We start from the raw sequence: 8,712 nt of genomic DNA, 5'->3' as shown, positions 1-8,712 counted from the left end.
AAACTGGTATTGGTAAATAAAGATTTTGATAGTTCCTTATTTCTAAAACTGTATGTTTGTTCAAGTATCATACTAAACTAATTTTTGTTTTGTTTTGTTTTAGGATTTTGTAAGGCAAATGGGGTTCAGTGGCTTGCCCAAGGCCACACAGCTAGGTAATTATTAAGTCTGAGGCCGGATTTGAACTCAGGTACTCCTGACTCCAGGGCTGGTGCTCTATCCACTTCGCCACCTAGCTGCCCCAAAGGTTTTATTTTTGATCCAAAATCTCTTCACCTCTGTCATCACTTTTCTGAAAAACATATTTTTTTAAAGTTTGGAATAATTTAGTCAAGGAATAAATTAATTTAAGTAATAAAATGAGGGCATGATGTTCTTATCATTATTACACTAATTTATTAATCATCTAGTTAACTCTGCCTGGCAAAGAGGCCAGGAATCCATTTCTAAAAGGAATTCTTTAATGTTGCAAAGGTTCTTTTTAAGACTCTTATTTCAAAATTATTTCATGCACTGAGTTTCTTCCCTATAACTATTTGTCTTTTGCAGGATAGATCTTAAGGTAGTTTCTGCAAGATCCTTTTATCAGAAGACAAGTAGCAAGGGAGAGTGAAGAGAGATGGATTTCGGGTCAAATGATCTCACTTTAGATTTGGGCCCTTTTGCTTCTATGTAACCTTCTGTAAGTCATTTAAATAAGCTCATTGGATCTTGATTCCTTACTTTAAAAAAAAATTTTCCTTTCTATTTCTTTTTTCTCCAGGCTTGAAAGAATGGAAAAGAGAAAGAAGCAACAGCCCTTGGAAAATTACTAGTCTTGTTAATTGAAGTCAAGAGTCTGAAAGGTCAGAGGGCTACCATTCTTAAAGAAAGCCATAGGGACTTCAACTCCAAGAACTGGGAGGTTGAAATGAGGTTAAGGATTTCTACTGGGAGTGTAAAAGATGAAATAAAAGAAGTTAGGTATAAGAGATTAAAGAATTCCCTCTTTAAAGCTGTGAGGGGAAAAGTGGGGAAGGATGAAAGCTTTCTTGAGAAATATATCTATGTTTGCCATTATTTAATTGAATTGAGTTTGCAAGGTATGCCCTCTAGAGGTTAGTTTCTTCCTAATAGGTGCTTTGCCAACAGTCTAGTACCAGTCAGATGGTGGTGACCATGTCATGAATCGTATGCTAAGAAGTCTGTCTTTTCCCATTATGGTTAGTTGAAACTCAAGGTATTGAATATGTAATCCGATCAAAATTGTTTTTATTTCCTATTAAAATAGATCTTTGTTGAAATACTAAATTAATAAAAAAATCACAGAATAATAACATTGGATATTATCATTTGTCTAACAAATTGAAGATTGTTGTTCAGTCACATCTGATTTTGATTTTATGTGGCTACATGGACTTTGTCCATGGAATTTTCTTGATAAAGAGGCAAAAAAAGGGGTTAAGTGACTTGCCCAGGATCACACAACTAATAAAATGTCAGAGGCTAGATTTTGACTCAGATCTTCTTGAGATAGGCCTGGTGCTTTATCCATTGTACCAATTAGCTGCCCTGTAAAATAAGGATTGGGGAAGACTTTCTCTTGTTCAGACAGAAAGATCGGAATGTGAATTTTCCTAGCTCTAACTCCAGCTTATTTTCTACTATACCATTCTATGAGCAGAAGACAAAAACCTGTTCTTTATTCCTCACAATCAATTGAAAGAAGTCATGAAGGATATGCTATCTCATACTATCTTGTCTCTTTAGCCTTCTTATCCTCATTTGGCTTCTTTGACAGTAATTTGACTCAACTTTTTTTTTTTAACCCAAGTGTATTATATAAGGTTTTTTTAACCTCTTACTCCTTCCAGCAGAATTTTCAAATCTGGATGCTCACCAAAGAATCTTTCAAATGGCACAGGCACTTTTTCTCCTATTGGAATATTTTAAAGTATATTTTTGAATAAAAGAGCCCATTTTAAAAACCCAATTATGTGGTAACTTCCTTATAGTATCCCTTCGATTTTTCTTTTGTTCATCCTTTTAATTTCATGGCTGTAAGGAACTCTTTGTGAAAAAAAATTCTTCTGCCAAGGGACAACAAAAACTATTTTGGAATTTTGTCTTACAGTCTCATGGATAATGTGGATTAGAGGTGGGACCTAAAAGATGGTCCTTACTGTCAGGTCAGTTTTCTATCCAGTGCAAAGCTCACTATACATTTTTTTCCCACTAAATTTTTGAATAAAATATCTTTTAACTTGTTCCAATAAAAGAAGGGAAGCTTGTATAATAGAAAGAGCATAGGACTGAGAGTTGAAAGTTGAGTTTTCACATAACCAGTCTAATTAGTTGTGCTGCTGGAGGGCTTGACATATCTAATCTTCACTTGCCTCACCTATAAATTGGGAGTAGATTAGATGATTTCCTTCCCACAACCTGAAATTCTAAGACTGTAATTTAACAACAAACATAATTTCTCACTATTTTCCTAAAGCTGACTGGCCCTCATTTACCACACACTTATCAAGTTATGATAATCTCTTTACAGGTTTCCCCACCTCTAATCTCTACCCTTTCTTCTCTCCATCTTTAATATAACTACCAAAAATAATTTTTCTTAAAGACATATCTGGTCAAAATTTTTATTCCCTATAATCTATCATCTGTTTAAGTCATTTTGCCTGTCATTGGAGACATTGTTTTATCTTTTTAATCCCCTCCTTTAACTTTCTACTTCACCCTCAGAAGGAATCCCATTGTGCTCTGTGTTTATTTGGGCTGTTCAAGATGACTGCAGCCTATTGAATTATCCATTTTAAAATTGTTACTTAAATATCACCTCCTCTAAGATGCCTTCTCAGAGCACTAGGACTCAAAAAGGACTTCCATTCTTCAGTCCATATAGCACTTTGATTTTTATTTCTAATTCTTTGACAATAATTTATGTCCTATTTCTTTTTACCCAAGGTGTTATATAAGATTTATCACATAATATTTAATATTTCTCTCTCTCTGTATATATATATATATATATATATATATATATATATATATATATATATATATATATTTGATTAAACTACAAGCTCCTCCAGGGCAGAAGCAACAACTTTTTCTACCCTAGCATCTTTATCTCTATGGGTTCCAGAAAGTAAGTATTCTTCACACAATAGCTCAAAAAAATGTTGATTTATGTAGAGTAGAAGAGCATACCATTCATTGTCTCAGTTACCCATGCCTGGGAGGAATCTGGCAGCCTCAGAATCTTTTGATCCTAATAGCAGGCAAAAAAGTTAAGGAGGAAATGAATAACTTTGTAAGGTCATCTCTACAAAAGTTAAATAAAAAACAGTAAGGTAAACATTACACACACACACACACACACACACACACACACACAAATTTATTTTAGGTCAATTTCCTCTAAACTTGAGTTAAAGTTAAAATTGGAAGCTACCAGCCAAAAATTCAGAAAGAGTTCCCCTCTTGACCTTCTTTTTCATTCCATAATAAACCAAACTTCAACAGCAAATCCCTTTTCCTCCCTCCAAAACTGAATGGCTTGGGGAGGGGAGGAGAGAGAATAGCAGTAATAATACTTTGATCCTTTGCCTCCTCTTGCCCTCATTCTAGACATTCTTGCTAAGCTCCCAGACAAGAGGTGGGCATGCTCAGTCACTTAGGCAAATTTCCTTTGAAAAGGAGAGTTCAGCATCCCAGAGCCGAGAGCCCTAGCTGGGACAAAAGGAGGCCCTAGACAGGGATTTGGAAGCAATACCTTGTCCCCTTTTTACTGTCAATTCAAAACTAAAAAAAAAAAAAAAGTCAAAAGATGTCATTGTTACCTGACCACAAGCCCTGGAAGAAGTCGTTGGAGAGCAACAGCACGCAAAGCAAAGCGCTGTGCGAAAATTTTCTCGTAAGGGGGAGAAGCAAGTTTTAAAGATGTCCTTTTCAGTTTATCTTAGCCAAGTGATTTTAAATACCTAGAGATCACAGTAAGGATTTACTTTGCCACTAGAACGGCAGATATTAGAAAAGGACCAAGGGCTAAACAATCCTCCGTTCCTTTTCCTCTTCCCGAAACTCGGATGCTTTCTAGAGTAGAGTGGATAATACTAGCCAGGTTAAAACTAAAGGGATGGGAGAGTGGAAATCCCGGGAGAGAAGATCCGTGCCCCTGGCTGCTAGTCTCCAACTAGCAACGCCCCTCCCCAAACACGGGTCTTCCAGAGCACTGCCCCGTCTTCGCGTTTCCCTCAATAAACGTGGGCCCCCGCGGCAAGCGTTCTACAATAAGAGACTGGGAATGAAGGAGGTGGTTTGGGCTTTGGGGGGCGGGGAGAGGTCAGGGTCTGAAAGCACCCTGAACCACGAGAGAGTCCGCGGGAGGCTGGCAGGACGAGTCCCTGGCCGGGAGGGGGAGCCCAGCGGTACCAGCTGCCGGAGGGAGCCCGCGAGCGTCAGCGGATTCGGAAGGGGGAGGGGGAGTGAGGAGGGAGGAGAAAGCGGCTGGGGGGTCCTGAGTCCGGCTGGGTGCTGACGTAGAGAAACTTTCTCAGCCGCAGCCGAGGAAGCCCAGGCTCAAGTGCAGCGGCGGAGCTTTGAGGAACTCTCCCTCCCGCAGCCCGGCGCGCCCGGCGGGACCCCCGGACAGCACTCGGGAAGGTAGGCACGTCTCGGGGCCGGGCGCCTCGTGTCCCCCGGGGGGGGGGTCTCTGGCCTCCGGGCCGCCTCCAGCCCCAGCCCCGCCGGCCTTAGAATTCCCTTTGATGGTGACAGGAGCAGAGCCGGCTCCTCCGTCCGCCCCGGCCTGCGGGCGGCGGGCAGCTCCGGGGGCTGATGCCCCCTGGAAGTGCGGGGTGGTGAGGGGCGCTCTCCCACGCCCGGGGCGGCAGCCTGCCAAGCCCCGCCGGAGGAAATGTGGAGCACGAGACGGGACTCAGTAAAACCTGTTGACGCCTGTCCCAGTAAGGCTTGAGGCCGAAGCGAGGGGGAGCGTGCGTGCGGCCCCCCGCCCAGAAGGGGGTCGGCGTGCGCTGGCGGCGGCCCCACGGCCTCTTAGGAGCCTGGAAGCTTGGGGTGTCGGAGCTGGGGACGAGGGCCGTCGGCCAGCCGGGCCGGCCCGGTGCCGGGACCCGGGGGCCGCCCTCTCGGGGTCACGGAGAAGTGACTTCCAGGGATCTTCAGCTCTGCCTTCCTCTTTGTGGGCTTATGGATGGAGGGTCTGGGGGTGGTGTCTCGGAGAGCCGGAGCAGCCGCAGCCCGGCGGCCCCCGACGGCGTGATGCCAAGGCTTGGCAGGGCTGAGAAGCAGCTTCTGGGCGGTGTGATGGGGAGAAGCGCCCTACCGAGGTGGGCTGCGGGGCGCCCCGAGAGCCCCGGGCGCCTAGTTGGGCTTTCTGATCCTCCGCCCTCACTCCACCTCCTGCACGCACTCCCCCTCGCCCCTCCCCCGGCCCTCCCTTCCCTCTCCTCTCCCCACACACACACACACAGACTCACACACTTTCTCTGGTTAGGGGGAGCCCACCACTCCGCGCTCGCGCTTCCCCCGGCTGCTGGCAGCCAGTCCGCCGCTCAGAGACAGCTCTTCGGGAGGCTCATTTCCTTGGAATGTGTTTACAGTCTTGAATGGAGCTGGGACTGGAAACCAGAGGATGCTGCCCGGAGGGAGTGAGGGAGGAAGACGAGGATATGGCTTGCCTTCTCTGAGAAAAAGCCACACATTTTGGGGGGGTAAATAGATCGGGTAAGTAAGGTCCTATAACCATTTTGCGAGAACCGGTAAAGGCGCGCTGTCACTCTCGGACTTCAGCGGGACTCAGCCGCGCGTGTGAGTGTGTGCATTTGTTCATGCGTGTGCGTGTGTGCGTGTATGTGTGAATGGGTGCATTTCAACCAACACTACAACGTCGGTGTAAAGATTTAGTGACAGAAATCATTCCTGTAGGAGGCTCATGGCGGTGAGGTGAACCTGCTCGGAAAGTTCTGTGATTTTTTTTTTCTTTTTCTGTTTACAATGTTACACTTTAGGAATATAAGGATAAAAGTTTATTGGCATCCACGTTCGGTTAAGGGTTTAAAATTACTTTTGTTCACTCGCTTACTTTTGCAGGTGATTCAAGAATACTTTCCCCTCTCACTTTTCTACCTGTTTTAGAAGCAATGATTCTAGTTTCTTTTTGTATGTCTGTGGCATTCCATATATATATATATATATATTTATATATATATATGTATGTGTGTGTGTATTTAGCTAAATATATATAGCTACATGTATATACACTATTAAATAGTTACATGTATATACATGTAGCTATTTATATTTATATATAGCTATATATTTATATAAATATATTGAAAGAAGGGAATTAGCTACATATATACATGTAGCTATGTATATATATATTTAGCTAAATATATATATACACACACATATATTATATATATATATATATATATATATGTCTGTATATGGTTAATCACAAGTTCACGTCCAAATGGGAGACTTAAAGCCATGGGTTGGGGTGTTGGGGGGATATATAACAGGGAGGCATGAGTAGAGGAGAAAGCTCAGTGGAGGAGGTTCTTAGGAATTCATTTCCTTCTGGCCTTTCTCCGAGCCCCTCCCCCCTAAAAATAAACCCCAAGAATACTCACTCAGCTGTGGTAGAAAACCCATAAACTGAAAGAACAATAATGCTGACTCTTGCCACCACAGCCTATCCTGGAAATGAAACAGGACTGCTTGAATTGCAAACAGCTTTTCCAGGTTTTAACAGGCTGAATGGGAAAGGAAAGAGAGGCGAGCCTGGCTAGGAACAAGATATTTGACTTTATGCTTTTAGAAATACAAGCACAGGGCTGGACTTGAAAAGAATTTGGAGACTTTAAAGTGCTAGGATGACTATGGAAGGAGTCCTTGAAAAGGTTTAATTTTTTTTTTTTTTTGGTTTGGGGGGTAGGAAAACAAGGGAGATTTCTTTTAAGGGCTTCCAGAGAGCAGGTTCTCTTTTAGAGATGACTAAAAACTTAATGTCTCTACTTGTTAAACAGAACACAGAGTGTTTTAATCAGTTACTTATGATGAGGAATATTCCAGAAGAATAAACTTGGACATCTCCAAAATTAATGAAATTGACCATCTTCTGATTACAGAGCAATGTTTTGATCAGATTTGCTTGACCCTCTATCTCAAGGGTGTTTACAGTTAGTGCTTGTGCTTAGTCCATGGTGTTCTTTTTGTACTTACTACATCACAGTACCATAGTGGAAAGAATAGAGCCAATCTTAGAGTTTAAAAATTACTATTCCGAGTCTTTAGACACTGGCTGTTTGAAAAATTTGGGTCACAGATAACTGCTATCGGATGCTATTTCTTTTGTAAAGGGGGAAAAATGAGCAGACTCTCTGGACTTTGAATGGAAGACTTTCCAAATAGGTATAATCAAATATCACTGAAAAAAATCGAATCAAGTAGTCACAAATAGGTGACAAACAACAGGTATTTGAAATGTCAGATAAAACTGTGTGCACATGCAATAATATAGGGGTAACATTTATAGAATTAGGAGACCCGAGTATTTGAGGCAGTAGATTCATAGTCAGCTTTCCTCCAAATCTTGACCAATTGGGAACCTAGTAACTTAACCTGAATCAAACAAAACTGTATCCAAACTTTTTTTGGGGGGTGGGGAGTAAAAACCTAAGGAAATATTGGGGAGAGAACGGGTAAGCATCCTTTTTTGCTTGGGAGATAGAAACACTGGTCATTTAGCCTTTCCTTTGAGATTGACTTTATGAATCTACCTGGAAAATGGCTTGCCCATTCTGAGCCTCAATTTTTCCACTTCAAAAAAAATAGCAGAAATGATCATCTATTGCTTTTCAAGGGTATTGTGTGCATTAGTGAGGCAAAATGACTCCACTTGAATTTGAACTCAAAGTATCCAGTGATAAATATATTTGATTCATTTCTAGCCATAGTTGTGCAGCAGTGACTTTTGAAATTAGTAGATTATGTTTACAAAATATTTTCAACATCATGATTGTAGAAACATTAACTTCAATTTGGAAATATTTGCATGATATTTCCTGCAATCAAGTCCTTGTTTCATGGAGGCAAGCCAGGGTTCTCAGAGGCAATGATCAGTAGCATAAAGAACTGGCATGCCTCAGCAGTCTAAGCAATAACTAATGAGGGTCATCATCACAGGCTTGGACACCAGGTGATGAAGTTTTGCAGCCATGGAAACTCTTTAACAGTACATTGCTTAGGAGTTGTGATTTCAATGCATGTATTAAGTACTCATGGATGAATTATATCTCCTGCAAGTATAATAATAACATAACAAAGTACAAGTGTTTAAGGAGATACAAAGCTCAAATAAGACCAAGTGTTTGCTTTTAAGGAGTTTGTAGTATAGAAGATAAAATATCAACACAGACAACTGTGCATAAGAAAGGGTTCTGTGGGATTTGATTGGAAAGGACATTTGCCAGTTCAGGTGATGGGGTTAGATAAGGAAAGTTGTTTGAAGGCTTTTGAACTGAATTGTAAGTGATAGGTAGAAATTTAATAACAAAAAAAGGGAAGTACTGAAATAACTGCTATTTAAATAGTCTTATTTATTAAATTCTGAACAAATTTTAATTACTGTTTATAAAGCACTTTTAAGATTTATAAAGTGCTTTTCTTCCAATATGAAATAGGTAATGAGGAATA

General features: G+C 41.4%; 1 protein-coding gene across 6 annotated transcripts in view; it reads left to right on the top strand.

Moving 5' to 3' along the window:
* The first annotated feature begins 4,496 nt into the window (after positions 1 to 4,496).
* Positions 4,497 to 8,712, top strand: part of GULP1 (GULP PTB domain containing engulfment adaptor 1) — a 454,164-nt gene continuing 449,948 nt past the window's right edge. For 2 of the 6 annotated variants that reach the window (XM_074215521.1, XM_074215524.1), the window contains exon 1: positions 5,514 to 5,736. The gene's annotated coding sequence lies outside the window, so the exon portion shown is untranslated. Of the gene's footprint in view, positions 4,654 to 5,511; positions 5,737 to 8,712 lie in introns of those variants that run through there. The other 4 variants (XM_074215522.1, XM_074215525.1, XM_074215529.1 and 1 more) reach the window with 4 other exon arrangements.

This window comes from Macrotis lagotis, chromosome 1 (assembly GCF_037893015.1).
Source record: "Macrotis lagotis isolate mMagLag1 chromosome 1, bilby.v1.9.chrom.fasta, whole genome shotgun sequence".
NCBI lineage: Eukaryota > Metazoa > Chordata > Mammalia > Peramelemorphia > Peramelidae > Macrotis > Macrotis lagotis.
This window is presented reverse-complemented; position numbering and strand designations above follow the sequence as displayed.